The sequence below is a fragment of the Orycteropus afer genome, unplaced genomic scaffold (assembly GCF_000298275.1).
Source record: "Orycteropus afer afer isolate SDZICR_OR568_19922 unplaced genomic scaffold, OryAfe1.0 scaffold00042, whole genome shotgun sequence".
NCBI lineage: Eukaryota > Metazoa > Chordata > Mammalia > Tubulidentata > Orycteropodidae > Orycteropus > Orycteropus afer.
In genome coordinates, this window is record NW_006921629.1 from 14,273,454 (window position 1) to 14,289,788 (window position 16,335).

Sequence of the window (16,335 nt, forward strand, 5' to 3'; positions counted from 1 at the left end):
AAAAAAAAAAAAAAAAACAAACAAGGGTTCAGGAATTGACAGAATACCTATTGAGAGGCTTCAATAAGTGGATGCAGTACTGGAAGTGCTCATTCATTTATGCTAAGAAATTTGGAAGACAACTACCTGACCAACCAACTGGGAGGGATCCATATTTGTGCCCATTCCCAAGAAAGATGATCCAACAGAGAGTGGATATTAGTAAACGATGTCATTAATATCACATGCAAATAAAATTTTGCTAAACATAATTTAAAATTGTTGCAACAATACATCAACAAGGAACTGCCAGAAATTCAAGCTGGATTCAGAAGAGGCTATGGAATGGGAAATAGCATTGCTGATGTCAGATAGATCTTGGCTGAAAGCAGAGATTACCAGAAAGATGTTTGCTTGTATTTTATTGACTGTGCAAAGGCATTCAACTGTGTGGATCATAACAAATTATGGATAACATTGCAAAGAAAGGGAATTCCAGAACCGTTAATTGTGTTCTGTGTATATGCAGAACCTATACATATACATCAAGAGGCAGTTATTTTGAAGAGAACAAGGGAAACTACGTGATTTAAAATCAGGCAAGTTGTGCTGTCAGGGCTGTGTCCTTTCACCAGACTTATTCGATCTGTATGCTGAGGAAACAATTCGAGAAGTGGGATTATGGAAAGAACATAGTATCAGGAACGGGAGGGGACTCATTAACAACCTGTGATATACGGATATACAACCTTGCTTGCTGAAAGAGGACTTGAAGCACTTACTGATGAAGATCAAAGTATACAGCCTTCAGTGTGGTTTATGCCTCAACATAAAGAAAACAAAAGTCCTTACAAGTAGACCAATAAACAACATTATGATAAATGGAGAAAAGATTGAAGTTGTTAAGGATTTCATTTTACTTGGATCCACAATCAATGCCCATGGAAGCATCAGTCAAGAAATTAAATGCAGAAGAAAGGTCTGGCAACCTACTTCTGAAAAACAGGCCATTGGAAAGCCCTATGGAACGCAGTTGCTCTGAGCCAGAGTTAAGTGGACTACAACTGGTGGTGGTAGTGGTGGTCTTCATAGCAGCATTATTCACAATAGCCCAAAGCTGGAAACAGCCCAAATGTCCATCAGTGGATGAATGGGTAAACAAATTTTGGTGCATCCATACAATGGAATACTGCTCAGCCATAAAAAGGAATGAACCAGTGATAAATGCTAAAACATGGATGAACCTCAAAAACATGCTAAGTGAAAGAAGCCAGTCACAAAAGACCACATATTTTATGATTCCATTTACTTGAAATGTCCAGAATAGGCAAATCCATAGAGACAGAAAGCAGATTAGTGGTTGCCAGGGGCTGAGGGAACAGCAAAAGGAAGCATGATTGCTTAATGGGCACAGAGTCTCCTTTTAAGAATGATGAAAATGTTGGGGAATTAGAGAGAGGTGATGGCCACACAACACTGTGAGTGTATGAAATAACACTAACTCCAATTTACTTTAAAATGGCTATTTAAAAAAAAAAAAGAGAGAAAATAAATGAAGTGACATATTGCATTGGGCAACTCTGCAAAGACCTCTTTAAAGTGTTAAAAAGCAAAAATATCACTTTGAGGACTAAGGTGTGCCTCATCTAAGCCATGGTATTTTCAGTCACTTCATACGCGTGCAAAACCTGGACAATGAATAAGGAAGAATGATGAAGAATTTATGTCTTCAAATGATGGTGTTGGTGAAGAATATTGAATGTACCATAGACTGTCAGAAGAATGAATAAATCTGCCTTGGAAAAAGTACAACCAGAATGCTCCTTAGAAGTAGGGCTGGTGAGACTGTCTTACGTATTTTGAACGTTATCAGGAGGGACCAGTCCCTGGAGAAGGACACCGTGCTGGTAAAGTAAAGGGCCAATGAAGAAGAGGAAGACCCTCAGTGAGATGGGTTGACACAGTGGCTACAATGAGGGCTCAAGCATAATAACAATTGTGAGGATGGTGCAGGATTGGGTTGTGTGTTGTTCTGTTGTGTGTAGGGTTGCTATGAGTTGGAACCACTTGAAGGCATCTAACAACAATATACCCATTTGTGGCAGGGTCTTGGGGTTTTAATTACTCAAGTGTGACTTTTTCCTTTCATGCTCTCTCTCAATAGTTTCTTTGCCACTTCCCCAAAGGACTTTTTTAAAAAAAATCCTTTATGAACGAAGCAGCCTCCGGATGATTCCTACTATAAAGGGGTCTCCGCTTTAGCGCCTTACCTTCCGCAGGTTGAGGCTGAGTCCTTGGACTTAAAAATCACCTCTCAGACTCGTGAGCTGGAGTGTCCGCCCACCCACCCTCCTCTCCAGCATGTTCTGTTTGGTTTCGGATGGCCGTTTCCCCTCTGTTTCTGGCCCTTGTACCTTACATCGTCTTTATTGTGATCTTGGTTACTGCCTTAGTTCCCTAGAGCTGCTGTAATGAAGTACCACATGTGGCGTCACTTATAAGGACAAAAATTTATTGTCTCTCAGTTCTATTGGATAGATGTCCTAACTCAAGTTGTCTGTTGTGTCAATTCTTATAAAAATTGTCAATTCTTATAAAAATCAAGGGGCTCTGAGGGAGTGTCTGTTTCATGCCTCTCCCCTGACTTCTATGACGACCAGTGAGCCTTGATGTTTCTTGGCTTATAGATCATTCTGATCTCTTTCTCTGTCTTCACATGGCTGTCTTCATCTCTGTGTGTCTTTTCTTGTTTTATAAGGACACCACTCAGACTGGATCAGGACCCACACTACTCTAGTATGATGTCATATTTACTTCACTGATAACATCCTCCAAGATCCTCTTACCAAAGGTCATGTTCACAAGTATCCACAGGTTAGGATTTCAACATATCTTTTCTGGGGACACAATTCCATCCATAACAGTCATATGATTATATGTTTTTTGGTAATACATTGCCCAGTATATATTTATTGAAATGGAGAGGGATTCTTCGGCATTGGGTCAGTTCACCTTATTTCTTGAATGCATTCTCATTTTTTTTTTTTTTTTTTAATTGAGCAATACAGACAAAACCAAAATCTTCCTTAACTACTTCTTCAGTTGAAGACCTCACTGCAGAGTTTATCAGTGTGGAGAGTTTATCTCTAGGGATAGATCATATTAGACATTAATATGGCAGCTTGTCTTTTCTTCCTTTTCTCATTTAACAGTAGATTTTAGAGAGCTTTTCATATGAGTATATATAGATCCAACAACAACAACAACTATAGTATCCTCTATAATAGATGCACCATAGTTTATCTAACTATTCTGAATTGATAGGGAGCTCTGGTGGTGTAGTGCCTAAGGCATTTGACTGCTAATCAGAAGGCTGGTGGTTCAAATCCACCAGCCACTCCTTGGAAGGAAGATTGGGTGATCTACTTCTGCAGTGATACCGCCCCGGAAACCCAAGGAGTGGTCGTTATGAGTTGGATCTGACTCGATGGCAGCGGCAGTGAGTTAGGTTTTTTTCTTTTTGGTTTCTGCATTGATAAACACCACCACCCATATTTGAAATACTAGCAGGTCACCTTTATTGGACAGGTTGCAGCAAAGCTTTCCAGCTGAGTCAGACTGGGAAGAAAAGCCTGCCGATTGACTTCAAAAATCAGCCAGTGCAAACCCTATGGATCACAACAGAATATTGGCTAGTATAGTGCTGAAAGATGAGCTGTCTAGGTTGGAAGGCAATCAGAATACACAGTGGCCACCCAAAGAAGTTGAGCATATCAGTGATCATGAAGATGGCACAGGGATCTGGCAACGTTTTGTTTTGTTGTAATAGGGTTGCTGCAAGTGAGAGCTGACTCAAGGGCAACTAACAAACGGATAAGACATTAGAATTTTTTGTTATTAAAACAACGCTACATAGGTTGAAAGTATCAACATAGAAAATTGTATACAAATTGTATACAAGTATATATATGTATATATTCTGGATATAAATTGTCTTTTGTGTATTTAAAATATTCGTCTCTTGAATCATGCCACTTTGCTGAGTTTTTTAAATTCGTTCTAAAAGTGTTTCATTTGATTCTTTTGGATTTTCTAGGTAGAATGTCATATAATCTTCAAATCAAAACAGTTATATACTTGTAAATATTTATATTGCTTATTTATTTTTCTTTTTTTATTATGTTGCATAGGATCTCCAGACTGATGTTGGGTAGTGGGAGTTATAGCAGACATTTTTATTTGATCCCGACTATAATGGAAATACAGTTTTAATACAGCACCAGTAAGTGTGACCCTTGCCCTAGGATTTGAGAATATCCTTCACCAGCTTTCTCATTCTCCTCCTTCTCTCTCTTCTTCTTCTTAATAAATTTTGCCAAAGGTTTGTCTAGTTTGGTCTTTGCAAAGAACCAGCTCTTGGTTTTATTGATCAGCTTTAACTTCTAAAATTTAATTTATATAAATTAATGTTGCTTTTATTTTTGTTAGTTTTTCCTTCTTCATTCTTGGGTTTATTTTAGTTGTATTTTTCTAGATTCTGGAGATAAATATTTAAAATCTTCTAGATTTTAGAGATGAATATTTTAAATTTCTCACTGAATGTCCAATATGAATTTTAAAAAATGTTATTTTTCCATCGCAGGCTGTCTATCTACCTACCTATCTGTCTACCTACCTACCTATTCACCTACCATTAGCTCAAACACATCAATACAGTTTTTCCCTCCTTCAGTTTTTTTCTGACTCTTGTACAAATTTTCTTATACATACTTTATATAGATAGATTTTGTTGTTGTTGTTATGTGCCGTCGAGTCGGCCCTGACTCATAGCGACCCCTCCTTGAGTTTCTGAGGTGGTATAGATCTATATTTATGTCTATATCTATATCTATCTATAGATATACACACACATATTCCTAAAAATTTACATTTTTAACACACATTTTAAAACTAGTGTTTTCTATCAGGATCTAAGTTAAATCATTATCTGTATCCTATTGCTGGATAGAAGACTTTAGCATGCTTTTATTTCCTTCTCTTTCTAACTGCCCGACTCCCTAAGTTTTACTGCTTTTTTTGGGGAGGGGTTGTTTTATATTATCAGCATGGCTCCTCTTCCTTCTCTTTCCTCTTCTTAAGTATGTTGAAGCATTCTTTATGTTCAGTGAAATTCACCCCTTTTAGTATATTGTTTTCACTTCTGCTTCTTAAATTCATGGCTTTCTCTTGGATTTATTCCCTTTTTACTAGAATATCTCCATAAGTAATTCTTTCCAGTAAAAACTTTAGTAACTTTCCAAGTCCTTGTGTTTCTAAATATATTTTTATTTTGCCTTCTCATTTGAATGCAAATTTGTCTGCCTTCACAATCGTGTTTCCAACTGTCTTTGGGGAAATTTCCTCCATGGCCTTCTTGCATTCAGTGTTGCTGGCAAGAAGTCTGGGGTCAATCCGATTCTCATTTATTTATAGGCAATTGGTTTTCTCCCCTTCTTGAAGCTTTACATTTACTTTAATCTTTATTCTTTGTAGTTTGAAATCACAAACAATGTGTCTAGGTGAGATTTTCATTGTTTTTTATTGTACCTGTACCTGGTGTTCTCTCTTGAGTGTTGTGAGGTTTTGTTCTTATTTATTCAAGTGTTTCTTTCTCTCTACTTCTCTTTCTAAACCTTGTATTAGAGAGTTGTGGGAACTTTTCTAATTATTCTCAACTTATCCCTCCTATTCTTATTTCTTGGTCTTTGTTGGCTTCTAAGAGTATTCCTTAGCTCTAACTATAGCCTACTCATTTTCATTCCTTCAGTCATTTCACTCTGTTGGTCAGCTCTTCTATAGGATTTTTAAAATTTATTTTTAGCAATAATCTTTTCATTTTCATGTTTGCTCATTGTTTCTTTTCATAGCAACCTGACATTGATTCATGGGTACCATGGGTTCTGTGCTTTAGAAAGTTGCTTTTGTTCTATTAAGTTCAGAAGTTTTCTAGTAAGTTAGATATTGATGGAAATAGACCACACACACTTAAGACTGGATTAATTAGCCGAGGATCATAAGTGAGATGATTATATAGGACAGGAGCAATCTTGATTCTAATTACTTAAGGAAGCACACAGTTGCCATTAACACTGTAGCATAGTGCCTAAGGCACTTGACTGCTAACCAGAAGGCTGGCGGTTCAAGCCCACCAGCCACTCCTCGGAAGGAAGTTTGGGCAATCTACTTCTGTAGTGATGCCGCCTCAGAAACCCAAGGAGAGGTCGCTATGAGTCGGGGCCAACTCGATGGCACATAACAACAACAACAAATAAAGGAGATGTTCCTGAATCCTTTTTCAAAAAGAGATATAATTCACATGCTATAAAATTCATACCTTAAAAGTGTATAATTCAGTGGTTTTCAGTGTCTTCACAAACCTATGCAACCATCACCATTATCTAATTCCAGAACATTTTTATCATCCCACAAAGTAACCATGTACCTATGAGAAACTGCACCCCATTACCCTTTTTCCCAATTCCCTGGTGACCACTAATCTACTTTCTGACTATGGATTTGCCTCTTCTGGAAATTTCATATATATGGAACCACATAATATTTGTCCTTTAGTGCTGGCTTCTTTCACTCAGCATGTTTCAAAGTTTATCCATGTTGTAGCATGAATTAGAACTCTATTCCTTTTTGTATGGATATGTGACATCTTGTTTATCCATTCATCAGATGATGAACATTTGAGTTATTTCCACTTTTTGGCTATTCTGAATGATGCTGCTTTTAGATGCTATTGCAAAAGGAATTATTTTCTTAATTTCATTTTTGGATTGTTCATTGCTATTGTATAAAAGTACAATTGATTTGTGTCTATTGATCCTGTATCCTGCAGCCTTGCTGAACTCATTTATTAGCTCAGAATCACCTAGAGGGCTTGTTAAAACACCTACTCCCAGGATTTTCCATAAACATGATCATGTCATCTATGAATGGAGAGTTTTATATCTTTCTTTCTAATCTCAGTGGTTTTTATTTCTTTTTCTTGCCTAATTTCTCTGGCTGAAACATCTAGTACAATATTGAATATAAGTGGTGAGAGTGGACATCCTTGCCTTGTTCCTGATCTTAGATGGAAAACATTCAGTTTTCTTACCTTTACCTATGATGTTTGTTGATGGCAGTGAGTTTGTTTTTGGTTTGGTGTGATGTTCGTTATTGTTCGATGCCATCAAGTCTCTTCTCATTCATGCTGACTCCATCTACAACAGAAGAAAACATGACCTGGTCTTACACCATCCTCCGAATTATCACTATGTTTGAGCCCATTGTTATAGCCTTGTGTCAACCCATTTCATTGAGGGTCTTCCTCTTTTTCATTCTTCTACTTTACCAAGCATGATGTCCTTCTCAAGAGACTGGTCCCTCCTGATAACATGTCCAAAGTACATAAGACAAGGTCTTGCCATGCTCCCGTCTTAAGAAGCGTTCTGACCATACTTCTTCAGAGACAAATCTGTTTGTTCTTCTAGCTGTCCGTGGTATAGTCAGTATTCTTTGCCAACACCATAATTCAAAACATTGACTCTTCTTTATTCATTGTCCAATTTTCACATGCATGTGAGGTGATTGAAAATATCATGGCTTGGGTGAGCTGCACCTTAGCTTAGAGTCCTCAAGTGACATCTTTGCTTTTTAACATTTTAAAGAGGTCTTTTGCAACAGAGTTGCCCAATGCAAATACATTGTTTGATTTTTTTGAAAAAAATTATTGTGATTTGGGTGAAATTTTATACAGCAAGTTCATTTTCCATATAGCATTTCATACATATTTTGTTTCATGACGTTGATTGCAATCCCCACAAAGCAACAGCTCTCTTCCCACTTCCTCCCTGTGGTTACCTTTGCCTCGTGTCCTTCTTTCCTATGCATTCCTGTCTTCTGAGCTATCTCCCTGTACAAAGACTGCCCTTCACATCTCCCATGGTTGATCATTCAAAGGAGTGCACCTACCTGTTGTAAATGCTCATTTTGTTTGATTTCTTGATGGCTGCTTCCATGGGCTTTGATTGTGGATCAAGTAAATGAAATCCTTGACAACTTCAGTATTTTCTCTGTTTATCATGATGTTGCTTATTGTTCTAGATTTGAGGCTTTTTGTTTTCTTTATGTTGAGGTGTAATCCATACTGAAGGCTTGTAGTCTTTGATTTTCATCAACTGTGATTTTAGTTGTGAATTTTTGTAGATTCCTTTAATTAGGTTGAACAAGTTCCCTCCTATTTTTAGTATGTTGAGTGTTTTTACCATGAAAGGGTATTGAATTTTGTCAAATGTTTTCTGCATCTATTGAGATGATTATGTGTTTTTTGTCCTTTATCCTAAAAAGGACAGTGATTGGTTTTCATATGTTTAACTAGCATTGCATTCCTGAGATAAATTCCACGTGGCCTTTGACAAATCTTGCCCTGTCATAAATCTTTTATGGTCAGGATTAACATATCTATGCCAGAAAAAAATTATGCTAACAGTCTGTGTTATCATTTATGGGACTATTTACAATCAGGGCTCCTACTGTTTTTAAAACACTCTTACTGTCACAAAGGCTACATCCTCATTGATCAACATCCCTGATCAATCTTACTGCCTCCTACTTTTCAGAGTCTTTTTCTTTCCTACTAGTTACCCCCTGACTCTCATTTATGCCCTTGTATGTAGATGGGCATTTGGCTGCTAACCAGAAGGTTGGTGGTTCAAAGCCACCAGCTGCTTTGGAGGAGGAAGATGAGGCCATCTACTTCTGTAAAGATTTACAACCTTGGAAATCCATTGGGGGTTGCTATGAGTCAGAATTGATTCCATGGCAGTGGGTTTGGTTTTTGGTTATCTACATCTATAAGGAGCTCTGGTGATACAGTGGTTAAGGCATTTGGCTCCTAATCAAAAGGGTGGTAGTTTGAACCCACCAGCTGCTCCATGAAAAAAAGATAAGGCAGTCTGCTTCCATAAAGATTTACAGCCTTGGAAACCATGAATTGGAATCAACTTGATGGCAGCGAGTTTGGTTTTGGTTTGGTATCTCGAACTGTGGTTCTCAGAGTGGTCCCTGGACCATTAGCATTAGCATCACCCAGTAACTTGTTAGAAATGTGAATTTTAGAGCCCCACTGCAGATCTACTGAATCAGAAACTCTGGGAACAGGTGTTTTACCAAGCCCTCTAGGTGACTGATACATGCTAAAATTTGAGAACCACTAATGCTTCTGATCCAAGCTTGCTCCAAATAATCCACACACAGATCCATTCTTTGCATTTTCTCTGCTCTCCTCCAGACCTTGAGTTTGACATCTCTGTTTTGCATTGCTGGTTTCCCTCTAACGTTAGTAATAGCTGGATGTGTCCCCCCCTGCACCTTGTGTTTAGTTGGCAGTTCCACATCAGCCTGTCTCCGAGTGATGTGATTATGCCTGTTTACTGCAACCTGCCATCCTCTGATTATTAGAGAGGACAGAAAATGCTGCCCAGTGAGTTGAGCTAGTAGCTCCTTTGGCTGCTCTTGGGTATTTCCGCTTCCTAGGAGCTCCTGTCTCTCTAACATTCTTCCCTTTTGTCATTTGGAGGCAGATGCCCCTGCATGCTTTGCAGGGTTTGGAGGGGTGAAGGTCACAGCACCTGGCTCCTCTACCACAGAAGCCCAGACAATGGCCAAAGCTGCCTTCTGCTTCATGTTTTCCACCCAGGAGCCTAAAGCTCCTTCCAAGCTGCCTTCACTTTTGGCCATAGACCTTCCTTTGCAGGCTTGAGGCTGTGGTTTCCTCCCACTAGTGCTGGTCATGGTTCTGCACTTAGAAGGGTCGTAGACTTGGCTTAGTGCTTGACTGTCACTATCTTGAAATTTTTCTAAAAACATTTATTTTATTTCTGAATTCTTTCTTTTTTGATTACATTAATCATGTTGTGTAACCATCACCCACGTCCATGGCCAAATTTTCCATCACCATTAACAGATACTCAGTGCTTCCTAAACAATGATTCCTCACCATTCCTAATTTTTGAAGAAGAGGCCTTGTGTTTTCATTTTCCCTGAGCCCTGTAATTTATGTAACCAATTCTGAGTCCCTCCATCAGATATCTCTGCCTTCTGCCTTTTGGGGGTGCCTTGTAATTCTGATCTGCTAAGGAGATCCCTTCTTATTTTACTGTTATATAAAAATATAATATGCCATTTTATAGGGATTTGAGGCAGGAGGAAAAGTCTGTTTACCATATGTCTTAGTCTGCTAGTGCTGCTATGACACGAATACCACAAGTAGATATCTTTAAAGAACAGAAATTTATTTTCTCATGGTTCTGGAGCTAAGAGTCCAAATCAGGGTCTCAGCTATGTTGATTCCTTCCTTGTAGGTAGTCTTGGTGCCTTTGTTCCTTGGCTTCCAGACAAGCCTCGTATAGCATCTGTCTTCTCCCACGTTTGTGGACAAATCTCTGTCTAATCTACTCTTGTTATAATTCAGAAGTGATTAGGTTTAGGACACACCCTACAATGAGACGGCCTCATTAACTTCACACAAAACCCTGTTTCTAAGCAGGATTACGTCCGCAAGTAGATGGGTTGGGATTCTAACACATTGAGGGGGACATACTCAATCCATATTGCCATATTTATCCAATTCTAGTGTGATGATTGTAAAATATAAACCCAGTAATGCCATTGTACTATGGGATTGGCAACTAGTTCTTTGCCCGCAGAATGAAGTCTAAATCCCCCAGCCTGACACATAAGGCGGTCCACAATTTGGTTCCAGCCTTCCTTTAACAACTCTAAGTGTTCAGAGTTAATGACCTGTCTGTGATTACAGGAATCAAACGGCCCTGGAACAGTTACCACAAGGGATGTTGTAAAGGGGACTAGAACATTGTTGCTAGATCCAGCAACCCCAAGAGATGGACCCTGATAGTCATGGCTTCTGCGACTTCCCTTCTCCTCTCCCACGTGCCTGTTCACCCTGTGTTCTGGCTAAATGGTGGGACAGGGTGGGATGCTGCATTTCAGCTTCCTGCCTTTGTCTCTGGTCTTCCCCTTATTTCATCTATATCTCTCACAAACCTGTGCACTTCCTCCAGGAAGCCTCGCTGGTGTCCTGGCCTCTCGCAAAGCCTCCTTATCCTGCCCAGTGGAGCATTGCTGGTCCTCCACCTGCAGCACTGACTAGTCTGCTTCAAATCACACCCTTTCAGAGTGTGGGCTTTCCGTCTCTAAGCGCAAGGCCATTAGGGGCTCATCAGGCTTTCATGAGTTCCTGCGCTCACTTATGCATTCAGCATACACATTCTGATACTTACTCTGTGCCAGACCCTGGGCTGGTCAAGGCTGGGGACAAGAGATGACTCAGAATCAGGCTCAGAAATGACAGGCTCCCATATGGGCAGTGAGGGGTGGTGGTGGTGGAGGGGATGGGGTGGTTCTACTTCAGTGAGCTAATTGTTCTATCAAGAGTGGGAACAGAGTACGGAAGGATCAGAGAGGAGGAGCAGTTTGATCCGAGACATTAGGAGAGGAGATAGGGAGGATTTTTCTGGACAGACCAAGGAGGGTATAATAGGCAGAAGGAACAGCAGGTACAAAGATATGGAGGGAGGCATGAGAAAACAGGGATATTTGGGGAACCACACAAGATTCATCATGATTGAAGGTTGGAGTGTGAGGCACTGGCTGGGGTGTGGGACATTGGACTGGGAGTGTGAGATGTTGGGGGGGAGTATGAGGCATTGGGCAGGGGTGTGAGGTGTTGGGCTGGGATGGCAAAAAGGAGTGGGGAGGTCTTGGAGAAGAGGCCGGGGAAGAAGGTAGGAGATGCCCATGAAGGTCTTGAATACCAGGTTGAGAAGTTGGAGCCTCCTTGGGAGTGCCTGGGGATCCATGGAGCGGTTTAAGCAGTTGAGCACTAAGCCTCTTTTTTAGAAAGGTCATTCTGGAAGCCAATGTCAAGGGTAATAGAAGGGCAAATGAGTGTGGGGGAGCTGCCTAGGGCTGGGTGAGAGGTAAAGAGGGTGAATTTTAACGTGCGGCTCAGCAGTGCCTCTGAGTGTTTGGGAATACCAGTGTTCGGGGAAGAGAAGGGAGTGTTGGAGTTTCCCCTCTTAGCCATGATTCATAAGATGAGTTACAGGCTCAGCCAGAGTCTGATTAGGGCTCCCAAGGCTGGCAAGAGGAGGGCTCAGTGTGCGTCCTGGGGCTTCAGCTGCTCCCATCCTGCGCCAGAGGGGTCTTCCAAGACACTTCCTGGCATATCGGGAAGGAATTCCCAGGTTCTTCCTCCCCAAGGCCCAGTTTGTCTGATTTTCTTCCTTAGCAGTGACTCAACTCTCCCCTTAGAGATAGGAAGAAAGTGCTTCTGTTCTTGGAAATGGTTAAGCACTGACTACTAACACAAAGGTTGATGGGTTCGAATCTACCCAGCTATGCCATGGAGTAAAGGCCTCCATGGAGTAAAGGCCTAGTGATCTGCTCCCATAATATCACAGCCAAGACAGCCCTATGGAGTGAAATTCTACTGTGTAACAAATGGGGTCGCCATGAATCAGAATTGACTCTGACAACAGGTTCTGTTCTTGGCTGCAAAATACTGCTTCTCTCGGTGTCAGGGAGCTCCCAGTTTGTTGGCAGGGCATTGGGAAGAGGAGATATAAAATCTCTCAGGAGACAGGAGTGGGGACTTGGAGGGATCTTCCTGCAGGAATGATGTGGCTCAGACTCCTAGGGCTGTGCGAGTTTGGGACAAGCAGAATCCGTGGAGAGGGAGAGGTGTCCTGGGAGAGCTGGGGCAGTTGATGACAGCCTGCCTTCCAGGTTCCCTGCCTTTGCTGTTAGCCTGACCTGTTTGCAGGGAGCTTCTGGCGGCTTCTGTACTTGAGAAAGCTCTGGATGAGGCAAGGCCGTCAGGGCCCAGGGGCCCTGGAAAGCTCCAGGCCAAGTGGGGTCTCATTTAGGCAGTGGCTGAGGCAGCTGCACATTTGGTTAATCACCCTCATCCTGGGAGCTTGTTAATCAGAAAGCCGGTGTTCACAGCAGATTCCTCATCTCACCGGCTGCTGTGAGGCAAGATGGAGCTGGCCCGGCTGGGTAGGCTGGGCCAGCTTCCTGCTGTCTCGGCCCCATACTTACCTTGTCACATCTTAAGCTATTCCTGCCCGAATCCCTCAGATGCCTGGTTCAGATTTGGGAAGAAGCCAGGCCTGCAGGAAACACTGGCCCAGCCCCAGGCCTCGGGACGCTTCCCCTCTGCAGCCCTTGCAGGCACTCCTCCTTTGCCCCCCCTGCTTCCCACGCTCAGGCTGGGTCAGGCTGTGGTCCCTCAGCTCCTGGCTTATCAGCAGGTCGCCCTTGGCCTCGATGGCTTCCCACTTCAGGAAGTACTTCCCACACTACCAGAGCCACCTCAGGAAGCCCTGCTCTAGGCCCATGGGGGAGGGCCATGGGAGGACCCTCATCTGTTAAGGCAACAGATCTAAACACTGAGCAAGCAACTTTATCCTTCAGAGTCTCTGTTTCCTCACCTGCTAAGAGGATCTGGTACCATTTATCCACAGGTGTGAGGTTTCAATGATTTAACAAGTACGAAAGCCCAGGCAAACTGTAAAGCTCCCTCCATGTCCAGGAGCAGCATTTACAGTTGATATAACCAGGTCCATACTCGTAGAGTTAGCTTTGAAGAGGCCCCACTTCCTCCTCTAGCAGTTTCCTTCTCTGCACCCCGTGTTATATAGAACTGTGTTGTGTCCCCTCCAAAATATGTATTGGAATCATAACCCCTATACCTATAGATGTGATCCCATTTGGGAATAGAGTTTTCTTTATTATGTTAAAGAGCCTATATCAGTGTACCAAAAAAAAAAAAAAAAAAACCCAAACTCACTGCTGTCGTATCAGATCCAACTCACAGCGACCCCTCCTTGGGTTTCTGAGTTGGTATTTCCAAGGTGGGTTTGAGTCACCAGCCTTCTGGTTAGCAGTCAAATGCTTTAGGCACTATGCCACCAGAGGGAGTGTCTTAAACCTAATTGCTTTTGAGCTATGAAGAGCAGATTAGACACAGAGGCACACACAGTCTGGGGGAGGCAGATACCATGTGGAGCTCACCAAGAGACCAAGAAACAGAAACTGAAAGAGACAAAGATTTTTTCCCCTAGAATGGACAGAGAGGGAGTCTTCCTTTAGAGCTGGTGGTGCCTTGAATTTAGCCTCGGAAACTATGGGAAAATGCATTTCTGTTCTTCAAAACTATCCGTTTGTGGCATTTCTGTTACAGCAGCACTGGGTAGCTAAGACACCCCGTGAAACCTGTGCGGCAGCGTTGCAGAGCCACTCACCCCCGGTGCCTCCCCACCTCTGCGCTCTTGTGCATCCAGATTTATGTCTTTGCTGCACTTTCCCACCATGCATCATTGTGTCTTGAGATCCTGCGCAGGCTGAAAGCTGCATTTGCTTTCTGGTTAGGAGCTCTGGTAGCATAGTGGCTAAGGCACTTGACTGCTAACCAGAAGGCTGGCGGTTCAAACCCACCAGCCACTCCTCGGAAGGAAGGTTGGGCAATCCTACTTCTCTAGTGATACTGCCTCGGAAACCCAAGGAGGGGTCGCTATGAGTCAGGGATGACTCGATGGCACATAACAACAACAACAACAGTGAAAACGTTGCATGGTTTTATCATCTTCTAAACACGAATTGGAAGTCTCCTGCACCCTGGCTAGGTAAGAAGCTGCTGCGGACCTGGCAGAGAACGTGGAGAGGATGAGTCAGACCTGGTCCATCCCTCACTAGACTCCTCTCCCTCCCCACCAGGGTCTGGCACAGAGGGATGTCTGAGAATGCCAGAGGCATTTGTGTTGTGGTCAGGACTTGTGACCAGTGCAGGATTTGCACAGATCCCTGCGCTGCAGAGGGCCCTGGGCTTAGGATTTAAAGCTTGAATTTTGAATAGTTTTATCTTTGAATCTGTATTTTGTAAGTGAAGTCCAATGGGACGATGGGGCATGCACTGAGGGGCTTGGAGCTTCAGCTCACAAATGGTCCTGCCTTCCCCACCTTCCTTTCCAGGAAGGTTTCTGGGCACCTCTGCCCCTACCCTCTGGCTCCCCAGGCCCTACCCAGTTTTCTCCTCTCTGCTCCCGTGACAGCTGCTGTCCTCTACCCTAGGAGAGGAGGTCCAGGGTCAGGCATGCAAACCCCACTGTGCTGTTCTGCCCTGGGCTGGTAACATCACAGTGCATTTGATGGGTGACTCTTTGAGAGCAAGCATCTTTGCCCAGCCCACTCCAGGTACCCAGTAGTTTCAGTTGCAGAGGTTGCAATAATCTTGGGGTTACCTGTCTGCTCTGGGTGGAGGTTTGGGGAGGGAACTGGTCTTCCTTGAGTATGGTCCTATGCTGGCCCTTGGGACCCAGAGCTGACCCTTGAGGGAAGGTCCTGAGAATTGAAGCTTCTGAAGAAGTGAGGTCTTCATGGAAGAGATTGGTCCCTGGGTTGGTTCTCAATAGCCTCCCTCCCCGAAAAAGTGTACAGAAAGGACTAGAAAGAAATACGTAAAATGTTATCAAGTTTCCTCTTAGTGATGGGATCATGAGGAATATTGTTTTGTTCTTTAGACTTGTTAGCATTTTCAAATTTTCAATAAGCAGCAGCTCTGGTAGCGTAGTGCCTAAGGCACTTGACTGCTAACCAGAAGGCTGGTGGTTCAAACCCACCAGCCACTCCTTGGAAGGAACATGGGGCAATCTACTTCCGTAGTGATACTGCCTCGGAAACCCAAGGAGGGGTCACTATGAGTCGGTCTGACTTGACGGCACTTAACAACAACAACAACAACAATTACTTTTATAATTATAGAAAAAAAGGCATTCATGAAAAGAAAGAAGCCATTTCAAATAGTCCAACAAGAAAGGATGGAGTTCTGTATTTGGGCAGTAGTGGGGGATTCAATTATTCATTCAACAAATATTGACTGAGAAGTACTGTTTTAGACCTGGGAGAACACCATGGGACAATGAAGGGGTCCCTGCCATTGTGGAGTCTATGTTCTGATGGAGGAGGGGTGTAGTAAGGAGGTCTACTCCCTGGGACTTTGTTACTGAATGTGGGGACAAAGAAGAGCAAAGTGTCAGGGTTGACTCCCAGGCTTGGAAAGAAGGAGGTGACTTCCATGGAGGCAAGAGACAGGGGAGAAGAGCAGTGGCAGCACATTTACCTTGGTCGTGGTGAGTGTGAGGCACCTGGGAAATAGCCAGAGATGTCTGGGAGGAAGTGAGATGTGTGTGTCAAGAACTTAGGAGAGAGGACTGGACTACAGATGGAAATTGGTGGTTATGTGCA

General features: G+C 42.6%; 1 protein-coding gene across 1 annotated transcript in view; it reads left to right on the forward strand.

Moving 5' to 3' along the window:
- Positions 1-16,335, forward strand: part of PITPNM3 (PITPNM family member 3) — a 144,970-nt gene that overhangs the window by 78,739 nt on the left and 49,896 nt on the right. The window lies entirely within an intron of this gene.